A 19,209-nucleotide genomic window follows, 5' to 3' on the forward strand; every position below is an offset into this window, starting at 1 on the left:
CTAGCACCTAGCCATGCAGTCTACCTTTACAAACATTTGTGAAAGAATGGGTCATTTTAAAGAGCTAGAATGGAAATTGCAAGCAACGAGGCCCTCTCGCTCAATATCAGTGTCTGACCTCACAAATGCTATTCTGGATGTATGGGCACAACTTCACACAGGCACACACCAAACTCTTGCAGAAAGCCTTCCCAGAAGAGTGGAAACTCTGTATTTGGAAAAAGGATTGTTCCTTGGGATGAAGCCTTTTTGGGACACACAAACTGTATTTCTATGGTCAGATTTCACACAATCTATTTAAATAGCAATCGGAAGAAACATCCAGTAAAGAATCCGTTTGAGCACTATTCCAAAGGTAAAACATGCCTTGAGTCTGTTCAAGCAGCACGGTAAACAAACACCCCAGATGGGACTTGAACCCACAATCCCTGGCTTAGGAGGCCAGTGCCTTATCCATTAGGCCACTGGGGCCATATACTGCCAAGTGAAAGTCAGCTTACTAATTTTTTTAAATGACAAAAACATTATCTTGCGACTATGTTACTCAGTTTTCTGGTGCCATTTGCATTCCAGATGGAAAACAATCTTAACCATGTGCTTGCTTTCCTTACACAAGAGCAAGGAGTTTCTAGGAGTCTTGGTTTTGATCACTTAGTCCATGACATATTTTAATACTGATGATGGAAATCTCATTGGGTTGCCAGAACCCTTGAACAATAAAGAATTCTGCTGCATTTCCCCTTCAAACATGTTAATATATCATGACGGGACCCGAGAGACATTGCTTTCCTTCTGCCGTTCTAAAACACAAATAAGTCAAGTAAACAATGCTCCAGGTGAGGCTTGAACTCACAACCTCGGCATTGCTCAACAGTTACTGCTTTATAAGTACCGCGCGCTGACCGATTGCGCCACTGGAGCACTTGGGGCCTTTCAAGGAGACCAATATATCAGGCAATTATCGGGCACAAACGAAACGTTCCCAATAATTGTCTGATCGTCAGCGGAGATGAGGGCCACATTTACATGCAGCATTCACCTCTTCTGTATAGTGACGAGTGATCGATACAGCGACGGCTTGTCTCCATAAAAAATCATGGTTCCTGGGCAGCAGAAGGCTGCTGTGGAAAAACGTTGATTTTGGGTTCCGGGAGAAAGACACCCTCACCCGATGAACGAGTGTTTGCTCATTCATTGGGTGATCGGCGCCAGCTAATTATGAGGAACAAACGCTTATACAAACGCTCATCCCCGACAATGGGTCTGACTATGGGTCCATGTAAAAGGACCTTAGGTGAGGCGTGTCTAAGTTGCATCAATTATCAAAATCAGTAACCAAGTCAGCGGTCAGTGAAGATTATCTGATTTATAGCATCCTACTAGCCACCTACTTTCCTCTTATTGATGCGCTATATGGACAAAAGCATTTGGACACACCTCAATCACTGAATTCAGGTGATTTATTAAGTCCCTTAGCCGCAGCTGCAGGTGTATAAAATCTAGAATGGAAATTGCAAGCAACGAGGCCCTCTCGCTCAATATCAGTGTCTGACCTCACAAATGCTATTCTGGATGTATGGGCACAACTTCACACAGGCACACACCAAACTCTTGCAGAAAGCCTTCCCAGAAGAGTGGAAACTCTGTATTTGGAAAAAGGATTGTTCCTTGGGATGAAGCCTTTTTGGGACACACAAACTGTATTTCTATGGTCAGATTTCACACAATCTATTTAAATAGCAATCGGAAGAAACATCCAGTAAAGAATCCGTTTGAGCACTATTCCAAAGGTAAAACATGCCTTGAGTCTGTTCAAGCATCACGGTAAACAAATACCCCAGATGGGACTTGAACCCACAATCCCTGGCTTAGGAGGCCAGTGCCTTATCCATTAGGCCACTGGGGCCATATACTGCCAAGTGAAAGTCAGCTTACTAATTTTTTTAAATGACAAAAACATTATCTTGCGACTATGTTACTCAGTTTTCTGGTGCCATTTGCATTCCAGATGGAAAACAATCTTAACCATGTGCTTGCTTTCCTTACACAAGAGCAAGGAGTTTCTAGGAGTCTTGGTTTTGATCACTTAGTCCATGACATATTTTAATACTGATGATGGAAATCTCATTGGGTTGCCAGAACCCTTGAACAATAAAGAATTCTGCTGCATTTCCCCTTCAAACATGTTAATATATCATGACGGGACCGGAGAGACATTGCTTTCCTTCTGCCGTTCTAAAACACAAATAAGTCAAGTAAACAATGCTCCAGGTGAGGCTTGAACTCACAACCTCGGCATTGCTCAACAGTTACTGCTTTATAAGTACCGCGCGCTGACCGATTGCGCCACTGGAGCACTTGGGGCCTTTCAAGGAGACCAATATATCAGGCAATTATCGGGCACAAACGAAACGTTCCCAATAATTGTCTGATCGTCAGCGGAGATGAGGGCCACATTTACATGCAGCATTCACCTCTTCTGTATAGTGACGAGTGATCGATACAGCGACGCCTTGTCTCCATAAAAAATCATGGTTCCTGGGCAGCAGAAGGCTGCTGTGGAAAAACGTTGATTTTGGGTTCCGGGAGAAAGACACCCTCACCCGATGAACGAGTGTTTGCTCATTCATTGGGTGATCGGCGCCAGCTAATTATGAGGAACAAACGCTTATACAAACGCTCATCCCCGACAATGGGTCTGACTATGGGTCCATGTAAAAGGACCTTAGGTGAGGCGTGTCTAAGTTGCATCAATTATCAAAATCAGTAACCAAGTCAGCGGTCAGTGAAGATTATCTGATTTATAGCATCCTACTAGCCACCTACTTTCCTCTTATTGATGCGCTATATGGACAAAAGCATTTGGACACACCTCAATCACTGAATTCAGGTGATTTATTAAGTCCCTTAGCCGCAGCTGCAGGTGTATAAAATCTAGAATGGAAATTGCAAGCAACGAGGCCCTCTCGCTCAATATCAGTGTCTGACCTCACAAATGCTATTCTGGATGTATGGGCACAACTTCACACAGGCACACACCAAACTCTTGCAGAAAGCCTTCCCAGAAGAGTGGAAACTCTGTATTTGGAAAAGGGATTGTTCCTTGGGATGAAGCCTTTTTGGGACACACAAACTGTATTTCTATGGTCAGATTTCACACAATCTATTTAAATAGCAATCGGAAGAAACATCCAGTAAAGAATCCGTTTGAGCACTATTCCAAAGGTAAAACATGCCTTGAGTCTGTTCAAGCAGCACGGTAAACAAACACCCCAGATGGGACTTGAACCCACAATCCCTGGCTTAGGAGGCCAGTGCCTTATCCATTAGGCCACTGGGGCCATATACTGCCAAGCAAAAGTCAGCTTACTAATTTTTTTAAATGACAAAAACATTATCTTGCGACTATGTTACTCAGTTTTCTGGTGCCATTTGCATTCCAGATGGAAAACAATCTTAACCATGTGCTTGCTTTCCTTACACAAGAGCAAGGAGTTTCTAGGAGTCTTGGTTTTGATCACTTAGTCCATGACATATTTTAATACTGATGATGGAAATCTCATTGGGTTGCCAGAACCCTTGAACAATAAAGAATTCTGCTGCATTTCCCCTTCAAACATGTTAATATATCATGACGGGACCGGAGAGACATTGCTTTCCTTCTGCCGTTCTAAAACACAAATAAGTCAAGTAAACAATGCTCCAGGTGAGGCTTGAACTCACAACCTCAGCATTGCTCAACAGTTACTGCTTTATAAGTACCGCGCGCTGACCGATTGCGCCACTGGAGCACTTGGGGCCTTTCAAGGAGACCAATATATCAGGCAATTATCGGGCACAAACGAAACGTTCCCAATAATTGTCTGATCGTCAGCGGAGATGAGGGCCACATTTACATGCAGCATTCACCTCTTCTGTATAGTGACGAGTGATCGATACAGCGACGGCTTGTCTCCATAAAAAATCATGGTTCCTGGGCAGCAGAAGGCTGCTGTGGAAAAACGTTGATTTTGGGTTCCGGGAGAAAGACACCCTCACCCGATGAACGAGTGTTTGCTCATTCATTGGGTGATCGGCGCCAGCTAATTATGAGGAACAAACGCTTATACAAACGCTCATCCCCGACAATGGGTCTGACTATGGGTCCATGTAAAAGGACCTTAGGTGAGGCGTGTCTAAGTTGCATCAATTATCAAAATCAGTAACCAAGTCAGCGGTCAGTGAAGATTATCTGATTTATAGCATCCTACTTTCCTCTTATTGATGCGCTATATGGACAAAAGCATTTGGACACACCTCAATCACTGAATTCAGGTGTTTCATTGAGTCCCATAGCCGCAGCTGCAGGTGTATAAAATCTAGCACCTAGCCATGCAGTCTACCTTTACAAACATTTGTGAAAGAATGGGTCATTTTAAAGAGCTAGAATGGAAATTGCAAGCAACGAGGCCCTCTCGCTCAATATCAGTGTCTGACCTCACAAATGCTATTCTGGATGTATGGGCACAACTTCACACAGGCACACACCAAACTCTTGCAGAAAGCCTTCCCAGAAGAGTGGAAACTCTGTATTTGGAAAAGGGATTGTTCCTTGGGATGAAGCCTTTTTGGGACACACAAACTGTATTTCTATGGTCAGATTTCACACAATCTATTTAAATAGCAATCGGAAGAAACATCCAGTAAAGAATCCGTTTGAGCACTATTCCAAAGGTAAAACATGCCTTGAGTCTGTTCAAGCAGCACGGTAAACAAACACCCCAGATGGGACTTTAACCCACAATCCCTGGCTTAGGAGGCCAGTGCCTTATCCATTAGGCCACTGGGGCCATATACTGCCAAGTGAAAGTCAGCTTACTAATTTTTTTAAATGACAAAAACATTATCTTGCGACTATGTTACTCAGTTTTCTGGTGCCATTTGCATTCCAGATGGAAAACAATCTTAACCATGTGCTTGCTTTCCTTACACAAGAGCAAGGAGTTTCTAGGAGTCTTGGTTTTGATCACTTAGTCCATGACATATTTTAATACTGATGATGGAAATCTCATTGGGTTGCCAGAACCCTTGAACAATAAAGAATTCTGCTGCATTTCCCCTTCAAACATGTTAATATATCATGACGGGACCGGAGAGACATTGCTTTCCTTCTGCCGTTCTAAAACACAAATAAGTCAAGTAAACAATGCTCCAGGTGAGGCTTGAACTCACAACCTCGGCATTGCTCAACAGTTACTGCTTTATAAGTACCGCGCGCTGACCGATTGCGCCACTGAGGCACTTGGGGCCATTCAAGGAGACCAATATATCAGGCAATTATCGGGCACAAACGAAACGTTCCCAATAATTGTCTGATCGTCAGCGGAGATGAGGGCCACATTTACATGCAGCATTCACCTCTTCTGTATAGTGACGAGTGATCGATACAGCGACGGCTTGTCTCCATAAAAAATCATGGTTCCTGGGCAGCAGAGGGCTGCTGTGGAAAAACGTTGATTTTGGGTTCCGGGAGAAAGACACCCTCACCCGATGAACGAGTGTTTGCTCATTCATTGGGTGATCGGCGCCAGCTAATTATGAGGAACAAACGCTTATACAAACGCTCATCCCCGACAATGGGTCTGACTATGGGTCCATGTAAAAGGACCTTAGGTGAGGCGTGTCTAAGTTGCATCAATTATCAAAATCAGTAAAAAAGTCAGCGGTCAGTGAAGATTATCTGATTTATAGCATCCTACTAGCCACCTACTTTCCTCTTATTGATGCGCTATATAGACAAAAGCATTTGGAAACACCTCAATCTCTGAATTCAGGTGATTTATTAAGTCCCTTAGCCGCAGCTGCAGGTGTATAAAATCTAGAATGGAAATTGCAAGCAACGAGGCCCTCTCGCTCAATATCAGTGTCTGACCTCACAAATGCTATTCTGGATGTATGGGCACAACTTCACACAGGCACACACCAAACTCTTGCAGAAAGCCTTCCCAGAAGAGTGGAAACTCTGTATTTGGAAAAGGGATTGTTCCTTGGGATGAAGCCTTTTTGGGACACACAAACTGTATTTCTATGGTCAGATTTCACACAATCTATTTAAATAGCAATCGGAAGAAACATCCAGTAAAGAATCTGTTTGAGCACTATTCCAAAGGTAAAACATGCCATGAGTCTGTTCAAGCAGCACGGTAAACAAACACCCCAGATGGGACTTGAACCCACAATCCCTGGCTTAGGAGGCCAGTGCCTTATCCATTAGGCCACTGGGGCCATATACTGCCAAGTGAAAGTCAGCTTACTAATTTTTTTAAATGACAAAAACATTATCTTGCGACTATGTTACTCAGTTTTCTGGTGCCATTTGCATTCCAGATGGAAAACAATCTTAACCATGTGCTTGCTTTCCTTACACAAGAGCAAGGAGTTTCTAGGAGTCTTGGTTTTGATCACTTAGTCCATGACATATTTTAATACTGATGATGGAAATCTCATTGGGTTGCCAGAACCCTTGAACAATAAAGAATTCTGCTGCATTTCCCCTTCAAACATGTTAATATATCATGACGGGACCGGAGAGACATTGCTTTCCTTCTGCCGTTCTAAAACACAAATAAGTCAAGTAAACAATGCTCCAGGTGAGGCTTGAACTCACAACCTCGGCATTGCTCAACAGTTACTGCTTTATAAGTACCGCGCGCTGACCGATTGCGCCACTGAGGCACTTGGGGCCATTCAAGGAGACCAATATATCAGGCAATTATCGGGCACAAACGAAACGTTCCCAATAATTGTCTGATCGTCAGCGGAGATGAGGGCCACATTTACATGCAGCATTCACCTCTTCTGTATAGTGACGAGTGATCGATACAGCGACGGCTTGTCTCCATAAAAAATCATGGTTCCTGGGCAGCAGAGGGCTGCTGTGGAAAAACGTTGATTTTGGGTTCCGGGAGAAAGACACCCTCACCCGATGAACGAGTGTTTGCTCATTCATTGGGTGATCGGCGCCAGCTAATTATGAGGAACAAACGCTTATACAAACGCTCATCCCCGACAATGGGTCTGACTATGGGTCCATGTAAAAGGACCTTAGGTGAGGCGTGTCTAAGTTGCATCAATTATCAAAATCAGTAAAAAAGTCAGCGGTCAGTGAAGATTATCTGATTTATAGCATCCTACTAGCCACCTACTTTCCTCTTATTGATGCGCTATATAGACAAAAGCATTTGGAAACACCTCAATCTCTGAATTCAGGTGATTTATTAAGTCCCTTAGCCGCAGCTGCAGGTGTATAAAATCTAGAATGGAAATTGCAAGCAACGAGGCCCTCTCGCTCAATATCAGTGTCTGACCTCACAAATGCTATTCTGGATGTATGGGCACAACTTCACACAGGCACACACCAAACTCTTGCAGAAAGCCTTCCCAGAAGAGTGGAAACTCTGTATTTGGAAAAGGGATTGTTCCTTGGGATGAAGCCTTTTTGGGACACACAAACTGTATTTCTATGGTCAGATTTCACACAATCTATTTAAATAGCAATCGGAAGAAACATCCAGTAAAGAATCTGTTTGAGCACTATTCCAAAGGTAAAACATGCCATGAGTCTGTTCAAGCAGCACGGTAAACAAACACCCCAGATGGGACTTGAACCCACAATCCCTGGCTTAGGAGGCCAGTGCCTTATCCATTAGGCCACTGGGGCCATATACTGCCAAGTGAAAGTCAGCTTACTAATTTTTTTAAATGACAAAAACATTATCTTGCGACTATGTTACTCAGTTTTCTGGTGCCATTTGCATTCCAGATGGAAAACAATCTTAACCATGTGCTTGCTTTCCTTACACAAGAGCAAGGAGTTTCTAGGAGTCTTGGTTTTGATCACTTAGTCCATGACATATTTTAATACTGATGATGGAAATCTCATTGGGTTGCCAGAACCCTTGAACAATAAAGAATTCTGCTGCATTTCCCCTTCAAACATGTTAATATATCATGACGGGACCGGAGAGACATTGCTTTCCTTCTGCCGTTCTAAAACACAAATAAGTCAAGTAAACAATGCTCCAGGTGAGGCTTGAGCTCACAACCTCAGCATTGCTCAACAGTTACTGCTTTATAAGTACCGCGCGCTGACCGATTGCGCCACTGGAGCACTTGAGGCCTTTCAAGGAGACCAATATATCAGGCAATTATCGGGCACAAACGAAACGTTCCCAATAATTGTCTGATCGTCAGCGGAGATGAGGGCCACATTTACATGCAGCATTCACGGAGATGAGGGCCACAAACGCTTATACAAACGCTCATCCCCGACAATGGGTCTGACTATGGGTCCATGTAAAAGGACCTTAGGTGAGGCGTGTCTAAGTTGCATCAATTATCAAAATCAGTAACCAAGTCAGCGGTCAGTGAAGATTATCTGATTTATAGCATCCTACTAGCCACCTACTTTCCTCTTATTGATGCGCTATATAGACAAAAGCATTTGGACACACCTCAATCACTGAATTCAGGTGATTTATTAAGTCCCTTAGCCGCAGCTGCAGGTGTATAAAATCTAGAATGGAAATTGCAAGCAACGAGGCCCTCTCGCTCAATATCAGTGTCTGACCTCACAAATGCTATTCTGGATGTATGGGCACAACTTCACACAGGCACACACCAAACTCTTGCAGAAAGCCTTCCCAGAAGAGTGGAAACTCTGTATTTGGAAAAGGGATTGTTCCTTGGGATGAAGCCTTTTTGGGACACACAAACTGTATTTCTATGGTCAGATTTCACACAATGTATTTAAATAGCAATCGGAAGAAACATCCAGTAAAGAATCCGTTTGAGCACTATTCCAAAGGTAAAACATGCCTTGAGTCTGTTCAAGCAGCACGGTAAACAAACACCCCAGATGGGACTTGAACCCACAATCCCTGGCTTAGGAGGCCAGTGCCTTATCCATTAGGCCACTGGGGCCATATACTGCCAAGTGAAAGTCAGCTTACTAATTTTTTTAAATGACAAAAACATTATCTTGCGACTATGTTACTCAGTTTTCTGGTGCCATTTGCATTCCAGATGGAAAACAATCTTAACCATGTGCTTGCTTTCCTTACACAAGAGCAAGGAGTTTCTAGGAGTCTTGGTTTTGATCACTTAGTCCATGACATATTTTAATACTGATGATGGAAATCTCATTGGGTTGCCAGAACCCTTGAACAATAAAGAATTCGGCTGCATTTCCCCTTCAAACATGTTAATATATCATGACGGGACGGGAGAGACATTGCTTTCCTTCTGCCGTTCTAAAACACAAATAAGTCAAGTAAACAATGCTCCAGGTGAGGCTTGAACTCACAACCTCGGCATTGCTCAACAGTTACTGCTTTATAAGTACCACGCGCTGACCGATTGCGCCACTGGAGCACTTGGGGCCTGTCAAGGAGACCAATATATCAGGCAATTATCGGGCACAAACGAAACGTTCCCAATAATTGTCTGATCGTCAGCGGAGATGAGGGCCACATTTACATGCAGCATTCACCTCTTCTGTATAGTGACGAGTGATCGATACAGCGACGGCTTGTCTCCATAAAAAATCATGGTTCCTGGGCAGCAGAAGGCTGCTGTGGAAAAACGTTGATTTTGGGTTCCGGGAGAAAGACACCCTCACCCGATGAACGAGTGTTTGCTCATTCATTGGGTGATCGGCGCCAGCTAATTATGAGGAACAAACGCTTATACAAACGCTCATCCCCGACAATGGGTCTGACTATGGGTCCATGTAAAAGGACCTTAGGTGAGGCATGTCTAAGTTGCATCAATTATCAAAATCAGTAACCAAGTCAGCGGTCAGTGAAGATTATCTGATTTATAGCATCCTACTAGCCACCTACTTTCCTCTTATTGATGCGCTATATAGACAAAAGCATTTGGACACACCTCAATCACTGAATTCAGGTGATTTATTAAGTCCCTTAGCCGCAGCTGCAGGTGTATAAAATCTAGAATGGAAATTGCAAGCAACGAGGCCCTCTCGCTCAATATCAGTGTCTGACCTCACAAATGCTATTCTGGATGTATTGGCACAACTTCACACAGGCACACACCAAACTCTTGCAGAAAGCCTTCCCAGAAGAGTGGAAACTCTGTATTTGGAAAAGGGATTGTTCCTTGGGATGAAGCCTTTTTGGGACACACAAACTGTATTTCTATGGTCAGATTTCACACAATCTATTTAAATAGCAATCGGAAGAAACATCCAGTAAAGAATCCGTTTAAACACTATTCCAAAGGTAAAACATGCCTTGAGTCTGTTCAAGCAGCACGGTAAACAAACACCCCAGATGGGATTTGAACCCACAATCCCTGGCTTAGGAGGCCAGTGCCTTATCCATTAGGCCACTGGGGCCATATACTGCCAAGTGAAAGTCAGCTTACTAATTTTTTTAAATGACAAAAACATTATCTTGCGACTATGTTACTCAGTTTTCTGGTGCCATTTGCATTCCAGATGGAAAACAATCTTAACCATGTGCTTGCTTTCCTTACACAAGAGCAAGGAGTTTCTAGGAGTCTTGGTTTTGATCACTTAGTCCATGACATATTTTAATACTGATGATGGAAATCTCATTGGGTTGCCAGAACCCTTGAACAATAAAGAATTCTGCTGCATTTCCCCTTCAAACATGTTAATATATCATGACGGGACCGGAGAGACATTGCTTTCCTTCTGCCGTTCTAAAACACAAATAAGTCAAGTAAACAATGCTCCAGGTGAGGCTTGAACTCACAACCTCGGCATTGCTCAACAGTTACTGCTTTATAAGTACCGCGCGCTGACCGATTGCGCCACTGGAGCACTTGGGGCCTTTCAAGGAGACCAATATATCAGGCAATTATCGGGCACAAACGAAACGTTCCCAATAATTGTCTGATCGTCAGCGGAGATGAGGGCCACATTTACATGCAGCATTCACCTCTTCTGTATAGTGACGAGTGATCGATACAGCGACGGCTTGTCTCCATAAAAAATCATGGTTCCTGGGCAGCAGAAGGCTGCTGTGGAAAAACGTTGATTTTGGGTTCCGGGAGAAAGACACCCTCACCCGATGAACGAGTGTTTGCTCATTCATTGGGTGATCGGCGACAGCTAATTATGAGGAACAAACGCTTATACAAACGCTCATCCCCGACAATGGGTCTGACTATGGGTCCATGTAAAAGGACCTTAGGTGAGGCGTGTCTAAGTTGCATCAATTATCAAAATCAGTAACCAAGTCAGCGGTCAGTGAAGATTATCTGATTTATAGCATCCTACTAGCCACCTACTTTCCTCTTATTGATGCGCTATATAGACAAAAGCATTTGGAAACACCTCATTCACTGAATTCAGGTGATTTATTAAGTCCCTTAGCCGCAGCTGCAGGTGTATAAAATCTAGAATGGAAATTGCAAGCAACGAGGCCCTCTCGCTCAATATCAGTGTCTGACCTCACAAATGCTATTCTGGATGTATGGGCACAACTTCACACAGGCACACACCAAACTCTTGCAGAAATCCTTCCCAGAAGAGTGGAAACTCTGTATTTGGAAAAGGGATTGTTCCTTGGGATGAAGCCTTTTTGGGACACACAAACTGTATTTCTATGGTCAGATTTCACACAATCTATTTAAATAGCAATCGGAAGAAACATCCAGTAAAGAATCTGTTTGAGCACTATTCCAAAGGTAAAACATGCCTTGAGTCTGTTCAAGCAGCACGGTAAACAAACACCCCAGATGGGACTTGAACCCACAATCCCTGGCTTAGGAGGCCAGTGCCTTATCCATTAGGCCACTGGGGCCATATACTGCCAAGTGAAAGTCAGCTTACTAATTTTTTTAAATGACAAAAACATTATCTTGCGACTATGTTACTCAGTTTTCTGGTGCCATTTGCATTCCAGATGGAAAACAATCTTAACCATGTGCTTGCTTTCCTTACACAAGAGCAAGGAGTTTCTAGGAGTCTTGGTTTTGATCACTTAGTCCATGACATATTTTAATACTGATGATGGAAATCTCATTGGGTTGCCAGAACCCTTGAACAATAAAGAATTCTGCTGCATTTCCCCTTCAAACATGTTAATATATCATGACGGGACCGGAGAGACATTGCTTTCCTTCTGCCGTTCTAAAACACAAATAAGTCAAGTAAACAATGCTCCAGGTGAGGCTTGAACTCACAACCTCGGCATTGCTCAACAGTTACTGCTTTATAAGTACCGCGCGCTGACCGATTGCGCCACTGGAGCACTTGAGGCCTTTCAAGGAGACCAATATATCAGGCAATTATCGGGCACAAACGAAACGTTCCCAATAATTGTCTGATCGTCAGCGGAGATGAGGGCCACATTTACATGCAGCATTCACGGAGATGAGGGCCACAAACGCTTATACAAACGCTCATCCCCGACAATGGGTCTGACTATGGGTCCATGTAAAAGGACCTTAGGTGAGGCGTGTCTAAGTTGCATCAATTATCAAAATCAGTAACCAAGTCAGCGGTCAGTGAAGATTATCTGATTTATAGCATCCTACTAGCCACCTACTTTCCTCTTATTGATGCGCTATATAGACAAAAGCATTTGGACACACCTCAATCACTGAATTCAGGTGATTTATTAAGTCCCTTAGCCGCAGCTGCAGGTGTATAAAATCTAGAATGGAAATTGCAAGCAACGAGGCCCTCTCGCTCAATATCAGTGTCTGACCTCACAAATGCTATTCTGGATGTATGGGCACAACTTCACACAGGCACACACCAAACTCTTGCAGAAAGCCTTCCCAGAAGAGTGGAAACTCTGTATTTGGAAAAGGGATTGTTCCTTGGGATGAAGCCTTTTTGGGACACACAAACTGTATTTCTATGGTCAGATTTCACACAATCTATTTAAATAGCAATCGGAAGAAACATCCAGTAAAGAATCCGTTTAAACACTATTCCAAAGGTAAAACATGCCTTGAGTCTGTTCAAGCAGCACGGTAAACAAACACCCCAGATGGGATTTGAACCCACAATCCCTGGCTTAGGAGGCCAGTGCCTTATCCATTAGGCCACTGGGGCCATATACTGCCAAGTGAAAGTCAGCTTACTAATTTTTTTAAATGACAAAAACATTATCTTGCGACTATGTTACTCAGTTTTCTGGTGCCATTTGCATTCCAGATGGAAAACAATCTTAACCATGTGCTTGCTTTCCTTACACAAGAGCAAGGAGTTTCTAGGAGTCTTGGTTTTGATCACTTAGTCCATGACATATTTTAATACTGATGATGGAAATCTCATTGGGTTGCCAGAACCCTTGAACAATAAAGAATTCTGCTGCATTTCCCCTTCAAACATGTTAATATATCATGACGGGACCGGAGAGACATTGCTTTCCTTCTGCCGTTCTAAAACACAAATAAGTCAAGTAAACAAGGTTGTGAGCTTGAACTCACAACCTCGGCATTGCTCAACAGTTACTGCTTTATAAGTACCGCGCGCTGACCGATTGCGCCACTGGAGCACTTGGGGCCTTTCAAGGAGACCAATATATCAGGCAATTATCGGGCACAAACGAAACGTTCCCAATAATTGTCTGATCGTCAGCGGAGATGAGGGCCACATTTACATGCAGCATTCACCTCTTCTGTATAGTGACGAGTGATCGATACAGCGACGGCTTGTCTCCATAAAAAATCATGGTTCCTGGGCAGCAGAAGGCTGCTGTGGAAAAACGTTGATTTTGGGTTCCGGGAGAAAGACACCCTCACCCGATGAACGAGTGTTTGCTCATTCATTGGGTGATCGGCGACAGCTAATTATGAGGAACAAACGCTTATACAAACGCTCATCCCCGACAATGGGTCTGACTATGGGTCCATGTAAAAGGACCTTAGGTGAGGCGTGTCTAAGTTGCATCAATTATCAAAATCAGTAACCAAGTCAGCGGTCAGTGAAGATTATCTGATTTATAGCATCCTACTAGCCACCTACTTTCCTCTTATTGATGCGCTATATAGACAAAAGCATTTGGAAACACCTCATTCACTGAATTCAGGTGATTTATTAAGTCCCTTAGCCGCAGCTGCAGGTGTATAAAATCTAGAATGGAAATTGCAAGCAACGAGGCCCTCTCGCTCAATATCAGTGTCTGACCTCACAAATGCTATTCTGGATGTATGGGCACAACTTCACACAGGCACACACCAAACTCTTGCAGAAAGCCTTCCCAGAAGAGTGGAAACTCTGTATTTGGAAAAGGGATTGTTCCTTGGGATGAAGCCTTTTTGGGACACACAAACTGTATTTCTATGGTCAGATTTCACACAATCTATTTAAATAGCAATCGGAAGAAACATCCAGTAAAGAATCCGTTTGAGCACTATTCCAAAGGTAAAACATGCCTTGAGTCTGTTCAAGCAGCACGGTAAACAAACACCCCAGATGGGACTTGAACCCACAATCCCTGGCTTAGGAGGCCAGTGCCTTATCCATTAGGCCACTGGGGCCATATACTGCCAAGTGAAAGTCAGCTTACTAATTTTTTTAAATGACAAAAACATTATCTTGCGACTATGTTACTCAGTTTTCTGGTGCCATTTGCATTCCAGATGGAAAACAATCTTAACCATGTGCTTGCTTTCCTTACACAAGAGCAAGGAGTTTCTAGGAGTCTTGGTTTTGATCACTTAGTCCATGACATATTTTAATACTGATGATGGAAATCTCATTGGGTTGCCAGAACCCTTGAACAATAAAGAATTCTGCTGCATTTCCCCTTCAAACATGTTAATATATCATGACGGGACCGGAGAGACATTGCTTTCCTTCTGCCGTTCTAAAACACAAATAAGTCAAGTAAACAATGCTCCTGGTGAGGCTTGAACTCACAACCTCGGCATTGCTTAACAGTTACTGCTTTATAAGTACCGCGCGCTGACCGATTGCGCCACTGGAGCACTTGGGGCCTTTCAAGGAGCCCAATATATCAGGCAATTATCGGGCACAAACGAAACGTTCCCAATAATTGTCTGATCGTCAGCGGAGATGAGGGCCACATTTACATGCAGCATTCACCTCTTCTGTATAGTGACGAGTGATCGATACAGCGACGGCTTGTCTCCATAAAAAATCATGGTTCCTGGGCAGCAGAAGGCTGCTGTGGAAAAACGTTGATTTTGGGTTCCGGGAGAAAGACACCCTCACCCGATGAACGAGTGTTTGCTCATTCATTGGGTGATCGGCGCCAGCTAATTATGAGGAACAAACGCTTATACAAACGCTCATCCCCGACAATGGGTCTGACTATGGGTCCATGTAAAAGGACCTTAGGTGAGGCGTGTCTAAGTTGCATCAATTATCAAAATCAGTAAAAAAGTCAGCGGTCAGTGAAGATTATCTGATTTATAGCATCCTACTAGCCACCTACTTTCCTCTTATTGATGCGCTATATAGACAAAAGCATTTGGAAACACCTCAATCTCTGAATTCAGGTGATTTATTAAGTCCCTTAGCCGCAGCTGCAGGTGTATAAAATCTAGAATGGAAATTGCAAGCAACGAGGCCCTCTCGCTCAATATCAGTGTCTGACCTCACAAATGCTATTCTGGATGTATGGGCACAACTTCACACAGGCACACACCAAACTCTTGCAGAAATCCTTCCCAGAAGAGTGGAAACTCTGTATTTGGAAAAGGGATTGTTCCTTGGGATGAAGCCTTTTTGGGACACACAAACTGTATTTCTATGGTCAGATTTCACACAATCTATTTAAATAGCAATCGGAAGAAACATCCAGTAAATAATCTGTTTGAGCACTATTCCAAAGGTAAAACATGCCTTGAGTCTGTTCAAGCAGCACGGTAAACAAACACCCCAGATGGGACTTGAACCCACAATCCCTGGCTTAGGAGGCCAGTGCCTTATCCATTAGGCCACTGGGGCCATATACTGCCAAGTGAAAGTCAGCTTACTAATTTTTTTAAATGACAAAAACATTATCTTGCGACTATGTTACTCAGTTTTCTGGTGCCATTTGCATTCCAGATGGAAAACAATCTTAACCATGTGCTTGCTTTCCTTACACAAGAGCAAGGAGTTTCTAGGAGTCTTGGTTTTGATCACTTAGTCCATGACATATTTTAATACTGATGATGGAAATCTCATTGGGTTGCCAGAACCCTTGAACAATAAAGAATTCTGCTGCATTTCCCCTTCAAACATGTTAATATATCATGACGGGACCGGAGAGACATTGCTTTCCTTCTGCCGTTCTAAAACACAAATAAGTCAAGTAAACAATGCTCCAGGTGAGGCTTGAACTCACAACCTCGGCATTGCTCAACAGTTACTGCTTTATAAGTACCGCGCGCTGACCGATTGCGCCACTGGAGCACTTGAGGCCTTTCAAGGAGACCAATATATCAGGCAATTATCGGGCACAAACGAAACGTTCCCAATAATTGTCTGATCGTCAGCGGAGATGAGGGCCACATTTACATGCAGCATTCACGGAGATGAGGGCCACAAACGCTTATACAAACGCTCATCCCCGACAATGGGTCTGACTATGGGTCCATGTAAAAGGACCTTAGGTGAGGCGTGTCTAAGTTGCATCAATTATCAAAATCAGTAACCAAGTCAGCGGTCAGTGAAGATTATCTGATTTATAGCATCCTACTAGCCACCTACTTTCCTCTTATTGATGCGCTATATAGACAAAAGCATTTGGACACACCTCAATCACTGAATTCAGGTGATTTATTAAGTCCCTTAGCCGCAGCTGCAGGTGTATAAAATCTAGAATGGAAATTGCAAGCAACGAGGCCCTCTCGCTCAATATCAGTGTCTGACCTCACAAATGCTATTCTGGATGTATGGGCACAACTTCACACAGGCACACACCAAACTCTTGCAGAAAGCCTTCCCAGAAGAGTGGAAACTCTGTATTTGGAAAAGGGATTGTTCCTTGGGATGAAGCCTTTTTGGGACACACAAACTGTATTTCTATGGTCAGATTTCACACAATCTATTTAAATAGCAATCGGAAGAAACATCCAGTAAAGAATCCGTTTAAACACTATTCCAAAGGTAAAACATGCCTTGAGTCTGTTCAAGCAGCACGGTAAACAAACACCCCAGATGGGATTTGAACCCACAATCCCTGGCTTAGGAGGCCAGTGCCTTATCCATTAGGCCACTGGGGCCATATACTGCCAAGTGAAAGTCAGCTTACTCATTTTTTTAAATGACAAAAAACATTATCTTGCGACTATGTTACTCAGTTTTCTGGTGCCATTTGCATTCCAGATGGAAAACAATCTTAACCATGTGCTTGCTTTCCTTACACAAGAGCAAGGAGTTTCTAGGAGTCTTGGTTTTGATCACTTAGTCCATGACATATTTTAATACTGATGATGGAAATCTCATTGGGTTGCCAGAACCCTTGAACAATAAAGAATTCTGCTGCATTTCCCCTTCAAACATGTTAATATATCATGACGGGACCGGAGAGACATTGCTTTCCTTCTGCCGTTCTAAAACACAAATAAGTCAAGTAAACAATGCTCCAGGGGAGGCTTGAACTCACAACCTCGGCATTGCTCAACAGTTACTGATTTATAAGTACCGCGCGCTGACCGATTGCGCCACTGGAGCACTTGGGGCCTTTCAAGGAGACCAATATATCAGGCAATTATCGGGCACAAACGAAACGTTCCCAATAATTGTCTGATCGTCAGCGGAGATGAGGGCCACATTTACATGCAGCATTCACCTCTTCTGTATAGTGACGAGTGATCGATACAGCGACGGCTTGTCTCCATAAAAAATCATGGTTCCTGGGCAGCAGAAGGCTGCTGTGGAAAAACGTTGATTTTGGGTTCCGGGAGGAAAGACACCCTCACCCGATGAACGAGTGTTTGCTCATTCATTGGGTGATCGGCGACAGCTAATTATGAGGAACAAACGCTTATACAAACGCTCATCCCCGACAATGGGTCTGACTATGGGTCCATGTAAAAGGACCTTAGGTGAGGCGTGTCTAAGTTGCATCAATTATCAAAATCAGTAACCAAGTCAGCGGTCAGTGAAGATTATCTGATTTATAGCATCCTACTAGCCACCTACTTTCCTCTTATTGATGCGCTATATAGACAAAAGCATTTGGAAACACCTCATTCACTGAATTCAGGTGATTTATTAAGTCCCTTAGCCGCAGCTGCAGGTGTATAAAATCTAGAATGGAAATTGCAAGCAACGAGGCCCTCTCGCTCAATATCAGTGTCTGACCTCACAAATGCTATTCTGGATGTATGGGCACAACTTCACACAGGCACACACCAAACTCTTGCAGAAAGCCTTCCCAGAAGAGTGGAAACTCTGTATTTGGAAAAGGGATTGTTCCTTGGGATGAAGCCTTTTTGGACACACAAACTGTATTTCCTATGGTCAGAATTCACACAATCTATTTAAATAGCAATCGGAAGAAACATCCAGTAAAGAATCCGTTTGAGCACTATTCCAAAGGTAAAACATGCCTTGAGTCTGTTCAAGCAGCACGGTAAACAAACACCCCAGATGGGACTTGAACCCACAATCCCTGGCTTAGGAGGCCAGTGCCTTATCCATTAGGCCACTGGGGCCATATACTGCCAAGTGAAAGTCAGCTTACTAATTTTTTTAAATGACAAAAACATTATCTTGCGACTATGTTACTCAGTTTTCTGGTGCCATTTGCATTCCAGATGGAAAACAATCTTAACCATGTGCTTGCTTTCCTTACACAAGAGCAAGGAGTTTCTAGGAGTCTTGGTTTTGATCACTTAGTCCATGACATATTTTAATACTGATGATGGAAATCTCATTGGGTTGCCAGAACCCTTGAACAATAAAGAATTCTGCTGCATTTCCCCTTCAAACATGTTAATATATCATGACGGGACCGGAGAGACATTGCTTTCCTTCTGCCGTTCTAAAACACAAATAAGTCAAGTAAACAATGCTCCTGGTGAGGCTTGAACTCACAACCTCGGCATTGCTCAACAGTTACTGCTTTATAAGTACCGCGCGCTGACCGATTGCGCCACTGGAGCACTTGGGGCCTTTCAAGGAGCCCAATATATCAGGCAATTATCGGGCACAAACGAAACGTTCCCAATAATTGTCTGATCGTCAGCGGAGATGAGGGCCACATT

At 43.4% G+C, this 19,209-nt stretch overlaps 27 non-coding genes across 27 annotated transcripts; all 27 read right to left on the reverse strand.

Moving 5' to 3' along the window:
- Positions 1–398: 398 nt before the first annotated feature.
- TRNAR-CCU lies at positions 399–471 on the reverse strand. Its single transcript has one exon. It is a non-coding gene; the product is annotated as a tRNA-Arg (tRNA).
- A 357-nt stretch (positions 472–828) lies between these two features.
- TRNAI-UAU lies at positions 829–921 on the reverse strand. Its single transcript is given in 2 exon segments — positions 829–864; positions 884–921. It is a non-coding gene; the product is annotated as a tRNA-Ile (tRNA).
- A 912-nt stretch (positions 922–1,833) lies between these two features.
- Positions 1,834–1,906, reverse strand: TRNAR-CCU. The gene has a single exon. It is a non-coding gene; the product is annotated as a tRNA-Arg (tRNA).
- Positions 1,907–2,263: 357 nt separating this feature from the next.
- Positions 2,264–2,356, reverse strand: TRNAI-UAU. The gene is given in 2 exon segments: positions 2,264–2,299; positions 2,319–2,356. It is a non-coding gene; the product is annotated as a tRNA-Ile (tRNA).
- Positions 2,357–3,268: 912 nt separating this feature from the next.
- On the reverse strand, positions 3,269–3,341 carry TRNAR-CCU. The gene has a single exon. It is a non-coding gene; the product is annotated as a tRNA-Arg (tRNA).
- A 357-nt stretch (positions 3,342–3,698) lies between these two features.
- Positions 3,699–3,791, reverse strand: TRNAI-UAU. The gene is given in 2 exon segments: positions 3,699–3,734; positions 3,754–3,791. It is a non-coding gene; the product is annotated as a tRNA-Ile (tRNA).
- Positions 3,792–4,756: 965 nt separating this feature from the next.
- Positions 4,757–4,829, reverse strand: TRNAR-CCU. The gene has a single exon. It is a non-coding gene; the product is annotated as a tRNA-Arg (tRNA).
- A 357-nt stretch (positions 4,830–5,186) lies between these two features.
- On the reverse strand, positions 5,187–5,279 carry TRNAI-UAU. The gene is given in 2 exon segments: positions 5,187–5,222; positions 5,242–5,279. It is a non-coding gene; the product is annotated as a tRNA-Ile (tRNA).
- A 912-nt stretch (positions 5,280–6,191) lies between these two features.
- Positions 6,192–6,264, reverse strand: TRNAR-CCU. Its single transcript has one exon. It is a non-coding gene; the product is annotated as a tRNA-Arg (tRNA).
- A 357-nt stretch (positions 6,265–6,621) lies between these two features.
- TRNAI-UAU lies at positions 6,622–6,714 on the reverse strand. Its single transcript is given in 2 exon segments — positions 6,622–6,657; positions 6,677–6,714. It is a non-coding gene; the product is annotated as a tRNA-Ile (tRNA).
- Positions 6,715–7,626: 912 nt separating this feature from the next.
- Positions 7,627–7,699, reverse strand: TRNAR-CCU. Its single transcript has one exon. It is a non-coding gene; the product is annotated as a tRNA-Arg (tRNA).
- A 357-nt stretch (positions 7,700–8,056) lies between these two features.
- Positions 8,057–8,149, reverse strand: TRNAI-UAU. Its single transcript is given in 2 exon segments — positions 8,057–8,092; positions 8,112–8,149. It is a non-coding gene; the product is annotated as a tRNA-Ile (tRNA).
- Positions 8,150–8,888: 739 nt separating this feature from the next.
- TRNAR-CCU lies at positions 8,889–8,961 on the reverse strand. Its single transcript has one exon. It is a non-coding gene; the product is annotated as a tRNA-Arg (tRNA).
- A 357-nt stretch (positions 8,962–9,318) lies between these two features.
- On the reverse strand, positions 9,319–9,411 carry TRNAI-UAU. Its single transcript is given in 2 exon segments — positions 9,319–9,354; positions 9,374–9,411. It is a non-coding gene; the product is annotated as a tRNA-Ile (tRNA).
- Positions 9,412–10,323: 912 nt separating this feature from the next.
- Positions 10,324–10,396, reverse strand: TRNAR-CCU. The gene has a single exon. It is a non-coding gene; the product is annotated as a tRNA-Arg (tRNA).
- Positions 10,397–10,753: 357 nt separating this feature from the next.
- On the reverse strand, positions 10,754–10,846 carry TRNAI-UAU. Its single transcript is given in 2 exon segments — positions 10,754–10,789; positions 10,809–10,846. It is a non-coding gene; the product is annotated as a tRNA-Ile (tRNA).
- A 912-nt stretch (positions 10,847–11,758) lies between these two features.
- Positions 11,759–11,831, reverse strand: TRNAR-CCU. The gene has a single exon. It is a non-coding gene; the product is annotated as a tRNA-Arg (tRNA).
- Positions 11,832–12,188: 357 nt separating this feature from the next.
- On the reverse strand, positions 12,189–12,281 carry TRNAI-UAU. Its single transcript is given in 2 exon segments — positions 12,189–12,224; positions 12,244–12,281. It is a non-coding gene; the product is annotated as a tRNA-Ile (tRNA).
- A 739-nt stretch (positions 12,282–13,020) lies between these two features.
- TRNAR-CCU lies at positions 13,021–13,093 on the reverse strand. The gene has a single exon. It is a non-coding gene; the product is annotated as a tRNA-Arg (tRNA).
- A 1,357-nt stretch (positions 13,094–14,450) lies between these two features.
- Positions 14,451–14,523, reverse strand: TRNAR-CCU. The gene has a single exon. It is a non-coding gene; the product is annotated as a tRNA-Arg (tRNA).
- Positions 14,524–14,880: 357 nt separating this feature from the next.
- On the reverse strand, positions 14,881–14,973 carry TRNAI-UAU. Its single transcript is given in 2 exon segments — positions 14,881–14,916; positions 14,936–14,973. It is a non-coding gene; the product is annotated as a tRNA-Ile (tRNA).
- A 912-nt stretch (positions 14,974–15,885) lies between these two features.
- On the reverse strand, positions 15,886–15,958 carry TRNAR-CCU. Its single transcript has one exon. It is a non-coding gene; the product is annotated as a tRNA-Arg (tRNA).
- A 357-nt stretch (positions 15,959–16,315) lies between these two features.
- TRNAI-UAU lies at positions 16,316–16,408 on the reverse strand. Its single transcript is given in 2 exon segments — positions 16,316–16,351; positions 16,371–16,408. It is a non-coding gene; the product is annotated as a tRNA-Ile (tRNA).
- Positions 16,409–17,147: 739 nt separating this feature from the next.
- TRNAR-CCU lies at positions 17,148–17,220 on the reverse strand. The gene has a single exon. It is a non-coding gene; the product is annotated as a tRNA-Arg (tRNA).
- Positions 17,221–17,578: 358 nt separating this feature from the next.
- TRNAI-UAU lies at positions 17,579–17,671 on the reverse strand. The gene is given in 2 exon segments: positions 17,579–17,614; positions 17,634–17,671. It is a non-coding gene; the product is annotated as a tRNA-Ile (tRNA).
- Positions 17,672–18,584: 913 nt separating this feature from the next.
- TRNAR-CCU lies at positions 18,585–18,657 on the reverse strand. The gene has a single exon. It is a non-coding gene; the product is annotated as a tRNA-Arg (tRNA).
- A 357-nt stretch (positions 18,658–19,014) lies between these two features.
- Positions 19,015–19,107, reverse strand: TRNAI-UAU. The gene is given in 2 exon segments: positions 19,015–19,050; positions 19,070–19,107. It is a non-coding gene; the product is annotated as a tRNA-Ile (tRNA).
- Positions 19,108–19,209: the final 102 nt, after the last annotated feature.

Source organism: Bufo bufo, unplaced genomic scaffold (assembly GCF_905171765.1).
Source record: "Bufo bufo unplaced genomic scaffold, aBufBuf1.1, whole genome shotgun sequence".
Classification (NCBI taxonomy): domain Eukaryota; kingdom Metazoa; phylum Chordata; class Amphibia; order Anura; family Bufonidae; genus Bufo; species Bufo bufo.